At 50.2% G+C, this 11127-nt stretch overlaps 1 protein-coding gene across 1 annotated transcript in view; it reads left to right on the top strand.

The window, feature by feature from the left end:
* Positions 1–3218: 3218 nt before the first annotated feature.
* Positions 3219–11127, top strand: part of CCDC57 (coiled-coil domain containing 57) — a 104762-nt gene continuing 96853 nt past the window's right edge. Inside the window, exon 1 of the mRNA XM_059996576.1 lies at positions 3219–3593. The gene's annotated coding sequence lies outside the window, so the exon portion shown is untranslated. The remainder of the gene's footprint in view (positions 3594–11127) is intronic.

Here is an 11127-nt window from a genome sequence, read left to right as displayed (position 1 = left end):
GCCTTAACTGGGGCTCAGGTGAGGGAATCAGAAGTTCTGGGATGTTGGGCGATTGAAGTGGTAGAAGCTGGCCCTGCCACAGGAATCAAGGCCATGCTGCTCCTGGGCCACCCTTAGGGTTAGTGCTAGGGTCAGGGTCAGGGCTGGGGTTATTGCAGGGATAGGGTTACGGTAGGGTGGGTCAGGATTAGGGGTTAGGATTAGTGTTGGGGTTGTCACAGAGTTAGGGGTTAGGGTCAGGGTGAGGGTTGGGGTTAGGTTTAGTGTTGGGGTCAGGGTCAGGGCTTGGGTTAGGGTGACTGTTGGGGTAATTGCAGGGATATGGTTATGGTGGGGTGGGTCAGGTTTTGGGGCATAGATGGTGAGGTGCAGAGATCATATTTATTGTTAGGATTTGTCTTTATTCAAAGAGGTGTATCCTCTTGGCCCTTTGGGTTTACATAGATACACCCCAGAGGCCCTTCCCTGGGGCTGAACTAGCACCCATGTAGTTCACATGTTGTTCAAATCTATGAGGAATGGAGGGTGTTATCCCTAGTTTATGGAGAAGCAAACAGAGTCCCAGAAAGCTGTAACAAGAGGAGCGGAATTGGGATTTGAAGCTGGACTGTCAAGCAGGTTACCCTGGTCTGGAGGCCGTGAGGCTGCCCAGGGCCTATGGGATGTAGGTTAAAGGTCATGGGGACCCGCTGTGGCTCCTCCAGGCAGGCAGGACTATTTTCACGTGGTTTCTGCGCACTGATAGGATCACATCTTTCATTTTCCATGAGGCTTGAATTATTGATCTGCCTGATTTTTTTTTTTTTTTTTTTTTTTTTGCGGTATGCGGGCCTCTCACCGCTGCGGCCTCTCCCGCTGCAGAGCACAGGCTCCGTTGGTGCAGGCTCAGCGGCCATGGCTCACGGGCCCAGCCGCTCCACGGCATGTAGGATCTTCCCGGACCGGGGCACAAACCCGTGTCCCCTGCATCGGCAGGCGGACTCTCAACCACTGCGCCACCAGGGAAGCCCCTGATCTGCCTGATATTTAATAACCCCTGGACCTCCCTCCAAGAGCTGCCTCCTAAAACAGAGGGTCGGGACTTTTGTCCAGCACTGGCAGGAACAGCTTGGCGACTGGCCCTGGGCAGCCAGAAAGCCATCAGGGTGGAGAAAACACAGATGGAGAGGAGAGGCTGGACCAAAGACTATGTCACCCCGCCTGTGTGCCCATCACTGCCTCTCTACAGCCCGGGCCCCTCCCCTCCCAGGTACAGTACCGCCCCGCTCCGTGCAGTCCCACATCCCGACCCGTCGGAGCCGCCAACAGCTTCGGGGCTGCGAGACGGGCGGGATCGTGGAGCCTAGCTGGACGAGGGGCGGCTGTCGCGCCGGGAAGCCTTGGCCGCCTCCCGTCCACCCGCCACCCACTGATAGTCCTAAGCCTTCCTCCCTCGGCTGCACCTGCGCTCGGGCCGGGGGGGTGGGGTGGGGGGTGGGGGGGTGGAACCCGGAACCTGGCTTCGGGGCTCACGTTTCCAGCCGGCGGGATCCGAGCAGTGCACCAAGCGCGCCCGGATAGCGGCAGACGGACTCGGGTTACCATGGCAACGCGCCGGGACCGGAGGCTGCTCGTAGCAGGCGTTCTGGGTGAGGCGCGGACGCGGGGGCGGCGCGGGGGGCCGCCGAGGGGCCTCAGGGGCCCGCAACGTGGGAGGCTTCGGCCTCTCGGCTCGCTTTTCACGGGCGTCTTTGCTTTCCTTGGAAAAACCCGAGACGTTCAAGTCCTGCCAGACACAGTGCGCTGGGTGGGAGGGCCGGGGGCGTTCTCTGCCGGCATGCTTTGTTTCGAGTGCTCTAGTGTTTATTCGACCCCTCCAGGAACCTGAAGAGGTGGGTGCTGCAGAGATGAGAGAGTTTACCCCGGACAACAGCCAGTGAGGACGGGTTCAAACCCAGGCAGCCTGGTCCAGAGTGATTTTTTTTTTTTTAATTATTTGAGACTTACAAAAGAGTTGCAAAAGGAGTACAGAGATTGCCTCTTTACCTTTTGCCGAGATTCCCCCAAATGTTAACCTCTTATGTTACCATAGTTCATTTTAGCAAACTAAGGAAACTAACACTAATACAAAACCATGATCTAATGTATAGGATTTATTCACTCAGCAATTATCCCACGAATGACTTTAGTCTTTTACAAGATCCAATCCAGCACCATCCGTGTTTTGTCTTCTTATTCGTTAATCTGGAGCACTTCCTCTGTCTTTCCTTGACTTTTATGAGTCAGTTATTTTGCAGAATGCCCCTCAGTTTGGGTTTATCTGATGTTCCTTTATGATTACTTTTAAGTTATGCATTTTTATTAAGAAAAACCTTACCAGTGAAATTGTGTTTTTCTCTGCATCTCATCAGGAGTCATCTGATGCTGATTTGTCCCATTACTGCTGATGCTAACTTCGGCCGTGTGTTTTAGGTGATGTCTACAAGGTGTTTCTCTCATCAAGTTACCCTTTTTCCCTTTCTAAATAGTAAATATCTTGTTTATAACCATACTGCCAACGAGTAATTTTAGCGTCCAGAAGTGAGCATTTTCTGAAACAATTATAAGTGTTGCATTTGCCACATGGTAATTTTTCCATTTCCATTATTTCTGCTTTTATAAGTTGGAATTGTACTGTAAGGAAGAACTTTTCCATATTTTAATTTGTTCAGTTATTTCTTGGTATAGGCATTTTATTTTTATTTCATAGGTTATAATCCATTACTATCATTTATTTTGTTGCACTGTTGTCCAGATTTAGCCCATTCAAGTTGGCCTCTGTCCTTTTAGCCTGTCCTCAACATTTTGAGCACTTACTTATTTTCTGACACCACAAGATATTCTGGACTCATTTTGTGCTTTCCTTAACCTAGCCTGGAGTCAGTCATTTCTCTAAGGAGCGTTGGTTCCTTTTAGTTTAGATGTTTTTTTTAGAAACCAAGATCTGGGGGAGGTATGCTCATTGCTACTGGAGTGTCATTGCTTTTTGGCTTTCTCAAAGGGCGAGCTGGGAAACATGTATTTGTGTACACTATATACATCCGTATCTATTTCTATATCCATATATCTGTACATACTAAAAATTGAGTTTATATTGATACTTCCAATTCCAATCCATCACCACAGGGTTCATTCTACATTCCTTTTCCTCTAACTCTGGCTCCTATTGTCCTCAGTACATTTACCTTTTTGCTCAATCCTAGACCACATATAACGTAATTTCAGTATTACCAATCCATATTTGTGTGAAAAACAAACCTACTAAAGTATAATATTTGCATGTGGTTGTTTTTGTTTTTTTCCTTAGAATATATAGTTAAAATGCTGTTTTACAAAGTTGTCTTAGTGTGTTTATGTTATTAATTTGTAATAAAGTGAGGTTCATTTGTTTCTGATTATATTTCACTTTGAGTCCTTATTGATTTTTTTTTTTTTTTTTTTGTGCTGCAGTGCGCGGCTTGTGGGATCTTAGTTCCCCAACCAGGGATTGAACCCAGGTCCTTGGCAGTGAAAGCACGGAGTCCTAACCACTGGACCGCCAGGGAATTCCCGATTCCTTATTGATTTAAGTTTTGGTATGTGAAACATTTATGTGGTTCTAAAAGTGAGCACAGTATCAGCTCTTAACTACAAGACTATTCAAACTTTTATTTTATCATTTATTCGCTTTTTGGGGGGGAGAGGCAAGGGAATCTGGCAGCTGTAAATTCAAATAAAAAGCACTCTGTTCCCCTCATTGTAGCAGTATCCCTCACCCCAAGCAAGTTCCGGTGATTGAATTAAGATCTATCTGCTGCTCATCTCTCTCAGGTTTTACAAATGGTCATGGGTACTGTTTGGCAGTCAGTGAAGGACAGGAGAAAAGGCTTGGGTCATAGGCCCCGAATTTTCATCCCCTCGATCCTCTTAAAAATCGTCTATACCGAGTTTGGTTCATGCTGGGATTCCAGAGGGTGCCAGCACTGAGTCCCCTGTCCTGAGTGCAGAGATGAGCCACCTCTGGAATTTCTTTCAAGTCCCACAAAAATGTTTTATAAATTCAGCTTTTTGAATATATTTACAGAGCACCAGTAAGACAACATGCCTTACCAAAATAGATTTGGGTTTTCTGCATTAGGAATGGTGGTTGAGTGGAAAGCCAAATGTATCTGGAGCCACAGTCCTACAGAGGAAGGAGATAAAAAGAAACCTCTGCTTTAGGTGTCTCTTTGCCCAGCCATTGTGCCTAAATGGCTTGTTTGTGAGCGTCTAGGGACTGACTTTTAGCCTTTACAAATGGTCCTTTTTTGTACATTTTAGAGTTTGCAACTGCTTATGTTTTACTGAAGTCATGTAATGTTTTTTCAGTAAAGTACTTGTCAAGTGTTTATTCTAAAACAATTGCTCCAAGTTTTTGGTCAGACAAACAAAAGTGTGATTAGTTCTACTGTCACATCTGCAGTTGGGTAGCCTGTGGGTTCCTCTCTGATTTGGTCATCTTGGCAAGGGGTGAGATTGGCAAGGATGAAATTATCCTCCCAGGCTCCTTCCTGTATACACAGCTTATAGTCGCTGCTGACAGCTTGCTGGAGAGTTGGGGCCCTGCCAGGGCGGGGCGAGCCCCTCTGCAGAGCCCACTTGGCTTGGAAAGCTCCTTCTTCTCCATGGAGCTCCTTTTCATATATGGTTTCTTAGGCCTCATCCTTTGCCCCGAACTCTTGTAAGTATGATGTTGGCTGTTAGGAGACGCTTGGCTATAGATCCTCCTTGCAGCCCTGGCCCTGTCGTAATCTGTGAAGAGACACCTCAGAGTCTCCCAATGCCTGGACGAGCCAGTTTCTGAGCCTCTTTCTCAATGCTCCGTTTGATCTGACAAGGCTGGGCCTGCATGGTCAGGGTCAACTGCTGCAGACCACTGCTGGGTTTTGGGTGAGAGAGTAAGTGAGTGCCCGAGCTCTTCCACACCCCACTGTATAGTCTCTGGTGGCATCTTGACACCAGGGGTGCATTCGAACTCACTCATGACTGAGGTGGTCTTCAGATAGGGCCTCTGCTGCTTGTGTCTGTTTGCAGCCTGCAAATTTTCCATGTTTGGGAAACCATGACTTTCATGAGGAGTAACTTCCATCTTCCTAAGACCCAGAATTTCCAAGTGCCTTTCAGAACTAACAGGTAAATATCCCCCTTAGATTAAAAAAAAAAAAAAAAAAAGTTTAGAAAGCTCAGCATTTTACAGATGAGAACATCAGAGTGATGAGATGACCTAGCACAGTCCTGGTCCATCCCCTGCTGACCCCACTGCTTCTCTTAGAAGATTGTGAACACCGTGGGCCAAGACGAGTTGACAGTGCGCTCCCCCCGCCCTTCCCGGAGATTTCTCCAGTTGCCCCAGAGGTTTTGTGTGGTCCCTCCTGTAAACTGGGTGTGTACTGGGGATGCCTGCTGGCTGACAGACAGATTGGGTCCAGATTTTGAATCTGTGACCTTTAATAAAAGCCGATTATTCTCAGCCTTGGGGCTTTTAGGATTTGTGACGGATGCAGGGCAGGCTGTCTGTGATGGGGTGGGAGGGAAAGGAGCATAGCACTGGGCATGTCGAGGTCCAGCGGAGCATACACAGTAGAAGCTGGTTTCTCTCTGGGGACCGGCTGGAGGTCCAGAGGGAGCTGTGGTGGGCAAGATGGGCCAGGCCCCATCCTAGGGGTCTTCATATACTGTGCCAAACAGGTTGAACTTTCTTTTGAAAAGGCCACATGCCATGGGCACAGTATCACGTGGTCAGATTTCTGTACTAGGAGAGCAATTTCCATGGGTGGCTGTGTGACCGATGCATTTAAGAGGCGAGCCTACGGACGGTCCTCAGAGGAGGGAGGCCCGTTGACGTCACAGACCTCCGTGTGCTCTCTCTGTAAAGAGCCGCAGTGATGACTCAGGCATTTCATCAAAGATCATAGTAGCATCGGCATCATTTAAAGTTGTGTATTTGCTTAAATCCTGATTCTTTGCCTGTGAGTGTGCACAGGCATGTGGGTGGTCTGTGTGTACGCCGATTTCTGTTGACAAGACTATGCCAGAGCCCAGAGCTCACTAGGCCACGCACCAGCTCACACTCATGCAGCCCCACTGTAGTCAGCTGGCTTTGTGCATATGTTGGGGTTTGGGGGGCCAGCCATTAGACGTCAGTTAGTGTGGGTGAACGCCCAACTGTGGAGGTCATCGAGTCACCTTGTTATTCCACTCCGGGCTTTTCTTGAGCTTGGTGGCCAGGCTGACCTGCTGGAACCCTGGTTTCCCAGTGGTCCTGGGAGGCTTGCAGCCAGGGCAGGGGCCACGGGCTGAACAGGATGTGTAAGCCTCCTGAAGGCTGAGCAGAGCCCCTTCCTGCCTTTCCCTCTGGGCAGGGCCTCCCTGACCTCTGACCCGGGCAGCCCTGCGTCTCCGGCCACCCTAGTGATGTGGGAAGTTACCTCCTCTGCCCCTTTGTTTCCGTGCATCTCTGTCTTGTCCCAGTAGGGATGACAACCCGTTGGTGTGGGGACCTGGCCCGTGTCTCCAGCAGGTGAAACAGCACCTGACATGTAGTAAGAGCTAAATAAATACTTGTTAAATGAATGAATTTAAGAAAGTTTGCTATGTTTATGAGAATTTTACATAGTATCATTTTTTTTCTGGCTACAATGATATACATCCTAACTGGAGTAGTAACAAACATTTGTTATCTCCTTCAAGGTGCCAGGGATTGGCGTACAGAACAGAGTGTGGTGACCTCAGGACATACCTGGGGAATCCCCTCGGCTGTCTACCTGGGGGAAATACTTGGCAACTGACTGAACTGGAAGCCAATAACTCCAGTTTTTACTGAATTCAAAACTTTTTAAAGTGAATGTCCTTAGTTTCCCTGTAGTTCATTGATACAGCCAATAACACACTTAAAGATCAAGTTATTGTTGATCTAGAGTGACTGAATCTGAAGGGAGAGGGCTGGCGATCAGAGTGTGGGGTGCTTGGGTATTTTGGAGTGGGGGAAACCATGGACAGGGTAGCAGAGGTGGGCCAGGCACCTCAGCGGATGCAGGGTCATCCTCTGTGGTAGAGCCACCTGGGCTCTGAGACCACCTGGTACACAGGGTTGTGGGTACTTTAAGGAAGCCGAGCCTTTGGAGGAGGAGGAGGAGGAGTGGTTTGGAAGGGCCCTGGGGGAACAAAGATACCTGCCTCCCGGGTTCCTCTGCTGTAGCCCCAGAGCCCCATGTTTATGTGTTGTCATGTGATAGTTTTTTTACTTTTTTTTTTTTTTTTTGCGGTACGCGGGCCTCTCACTGTTTTGGCCTCTCCCGTTGCGGAGCACAGGCTCCAGACGCGCAGGCTCAGCGGCCATGGCTCACGGGCCCAGCCGCTCCGCGGCATGTGGGATCTTCCTGGACCGGGGCACGAACCCGCGTCCCCTGCATCGGCAAGTGGACTCTCAACCACTGCGCCACCAGGGAAGCCCGTCATGTGATAGTTTTTACCATTTAGTTATTTAGTACATACTTTTGAGCGCCTCCTGTGTGCTGGAGTTCCAAGTATGGGATACCATGTGGAATGTGTAGGGAAGAATGATAACATAAGCAATAATCCACCCGCTGCTGGTAAGTGCCACGCAGAGAACTTGGATGGGTCTACGGCATTGCACCAGTTTGGGTCGAAGTTGAGGGGGGATTTCCTGGAGTGATCCTTGAGTTGGTCTCACTGACAGGAAGGAGCCTGCTTGTGGGTTGGGTGGAGCATTCCAGGCAGAGGGGCAGCTGGATTGAGATTGACTGACGGGGTGGGAGGGGGAACCATTCGGCACATGCCAGCCCTGAATGTAGCGATCCGGGTGTTGTAAGTGGACCGAGGAACCGGAAGCACTGCTGGGCGGGGGGCAGTTAGGCTTTTTTTTTTAAGATTCCTTTGCTGGCTCTGAAAGGGCAAGTATGGAGCAGAGGGGCCAGTTCAGGGTCTGGAGTCAGCGAGACTCCAGGTGAGGGATGATGGTGGCTGAGGTGTGGTGGGGGGATGAGAGACAGCAGGAAATCCAGGCTAGTTCGTGGTGTTCAGCTTGGGCAGCTGGGTGGAGAGGGGTGCCATGGGCGAGCTGAGGGCAACGGGGGCGGGGGCGTGCAGAATTGAGGGTGGCAGGCTCAGGGTTTCTGTCAGCACCCTGTTAACTCAAGATGGCAAGCAGGCCCTGGATGGATGCAGCTAAGGAGAGGCTGACAAGGCCGCACTGGGCCTGTGGGTGCTGGGCGAGGCAGGGTGCAACTGCCTAGCAGGAGAGGTGGTGGAGACCGGGGCTGTGCCCAAGGTCTGCCCCGGCAGAGCTCTGCTCTGCCCCAGAGCCCTGCGGGGAGGCCACCACACTGTCCCTGGTTAGGACAGCTCTATCAGGACATTTGTGGAGTTCGACCGTCCCTTCTGATTAGGACCCTGCTTCCGAGTTCGTCCTCCCTCCCTGCCCTCACACTCAGGACGCTTGCTTCCTGTCCGATGCCACATGTCAGGGGGCGCTTGCTCCATCAAGCCTTCTCAGATTCTCGGTGGACACCGAGTGGGTGTCCTACGTTTAACTCAGTTCCCACACTAACTGCCTGGGGTTAGTGCCGATCCCACGAGATGCCCCCCTTCTGGATGCAAGTCCAGGTTGTCACCTATGCTCTGCCCGACTGCTGTAAATCAGGGTTCCCATGACCCCTCTCCTCAGGTTCAGTAACGTGCTAGAGCAGCTCACAGAACTCTGGGAAGCGCTTTACTTACTAGATCACCAGTTTATTATAAGCGGATACAACTCAGAGCTGCCAGATGGAAGACACAGGGTAAGGTGGGTGGGAGGGGCTGGGAGCTCCCATGCTCGCTCTCCTGGCACACTGCCCTCCACACTTCCACGCCTTCACCAGCCCAGAAGTTCAAACCTGCTAGTTCAGGGATTTTTACGGATGCTTTTGAAACCGTGCATAATAATTAGTCAAACCCATTCACCTGCCTTCACTAATCAAGGTAGTTTTAAGACTTGCATGTCCTCCGAGCAGCATGTAGCCTAAACAATAAGATGTTTGCCTGAGTTGTTTTCCAGGAACTTGGAGTCAGCTGTGTCTAGTTCAAGCTGAGCCAGTTAAGACTGGATAGGACCACCAACCCTCCAGCTGGGCATGTAGGAGTGTCCGCTTGGTGACCTTTTAACACTGGGGGGTCGAAAACTCTACCCTCAAAACGTGCAGAGGCCTGTAGCCTAGCTACACCTGTGCAGACCGATTACCAAACCTTTTTTCAATCACCTTTCCTCATGAGCTTGCCTCTGACTGCCCTGCTTCTTTATTCCTGATCCCATAAATACCCCGAGCCCCTTGCCTCTGGGGAGGTGGATTTGAGATTTGATTATCTTGCAAATAAACACCCTCTTTGCTGCAACCTTGGTGTCTAAGCGAGGCTTGTTGTGTGGGGGGCAAAGTGAACCTGGTTGCCAGCCACGAGGTAAGTCCAGAGGGACGTTTTGCCTGTGCCTCGTTGGCCCCTTGCCAGTACTGAAAGCCTGTAGAGGAGTCTGAGCATCTGCTTGGTCTGTTAGTTCCAGGGACCGTCCCCTGGATTTCCCCAGGGAGGTGTTGCTGACCTTCGGTGCTTAGTTTCATTTTGCAGCAAAGAGACAGGTTTTGGGTTTGTTTTGTTTGTTTGTTTTGCGGTACACGGGCCTCTCACTGTTGTGGCCTCTCCCGTTGCGGAGCACAGGCTCCGGACGTGCAGGCTCAGCGGCCATGGCTCATGGGCCTAGCCGCTCCGCGGCATGTGCGATCTTCCCGGACCGGGGCACAAACCCGTGTACCCTGCATTGGCAGGCGGACTCTCAACCACTGCGCCACCAGGGAAGCCCCTGTTTTGTTTTTTTTTAATTTATTTATTATTTATTTTTGGTTGCATTGGGTCTTTGTTGCTGTGTGCGGGCTTTCTCTAGTTGCAGCAAGCGGGGGCTACTCTTCGTTGCAGTGCATGGGCTTCTCATTGCGGTGGCTTCTCTTATTGTGGCGCACGGGCTCTATGTGCGCGGGCTTCAGTAGTTGTGGCATGCGGGGTCAGTAGTTGTGGCTGGCGCACTCCAGAGCGCAGGCTCAGTAGTTGTGGCGCACGGGCTTTGCTGCTCCGCGTCATGTGGGATCTTCCTGGACCAGGGCTTGAACCTGTATCCCCTGCATTGGCAGGCGGGTTCTTAACCACTGCGCTACCAGGGAAGCAGGTTTTGGGTTTTGAGTTTTTGTGTTTGGAAGATGTCTTTTGGGTGAGTAACCTTCTTAAAGAAATGCACCTGTGCCTGTTGCCAAACCCCTTGGCTCCCTGTGCACCAATGCCGAATAGAAATACGGAGACAGAGATTTGGAGGAAAAGAAATAGAGAGGCTTTTATTTCTCTGCCAGGCAAAGGAGAGACACGGCATGCTGGCACCTCAAGAACTGTGCCCCTGCTCCTCGGGGAATCAGAGAAGATTTACATGTGCGGCTTGCAGTCAGGCCTATATGATAAGGATCAAAAGTAGTGAAGGTCTTGCATTCTTTTTCCTGCATTATTTCAAAACAGTCACAGCTGGCCTCAGGCAGCCTGGTAATTGGGTTGTTGGGTCCGTTTGTCTCTTGGTTATCGGCCTGCGACCTTCTTTCTGAAATGCAGATGCTACAAGGGAGCGCAGGATGTCATTCACTTAGTGTTAAAGAGTGATAGGTTAGCTTTGTGAAGTACAGATCTAGTTACAGACACTACAGATTAGTAACAGTTAAAACTAGGAGTGATTAACTCTTTCAGGCCAGGTTATGTTTCTTGTCTAGCCTGTTCACTGTTCCCTTTATTTTTCTTGTTCTCAAGAGAGGGAAAACTTCATTTCTATTTTTGCTGCAACATGCCTAGATTGTTTGCCAATCCTGTCCAGATTGTGGGTTGGAGGCCCACCTGGCAGGATTTTTAAACCTGATTGTTTAAACCATTAGCCACTGGTGATTGATTCAGCCTCCAGCTCCTCTCCTTTCCCTGAAAGTTGGGAGGTGGAGGTGCAAGTTCCAACCCTCCGGTTCCCCTGGCAACCAGCCCCCAACCATTGGTTATCTAGGGGCTTTCCAAAATCACCTC

This window comes from Delphinus delphis, chromosome 19 (assembly GCF_949987515.2).
Source record: "Delphinus delphis chromosome 19, mDelDel1.2, whole genome shotgun sequence".
In the NCBI taxonomy this organism is placed as follows: domain Eukaryota; kingdom Metazoa; phylum Chordata; class Mammalia; order Artiodactyla; family Delphinidae; genus Delphinus; species Delphinus delphis.
The sequence above is the reverse complement of the archived record's forward strand: the minus strand, read 5'-3'. Positions and strand labels throughout refer to the sequence as shown.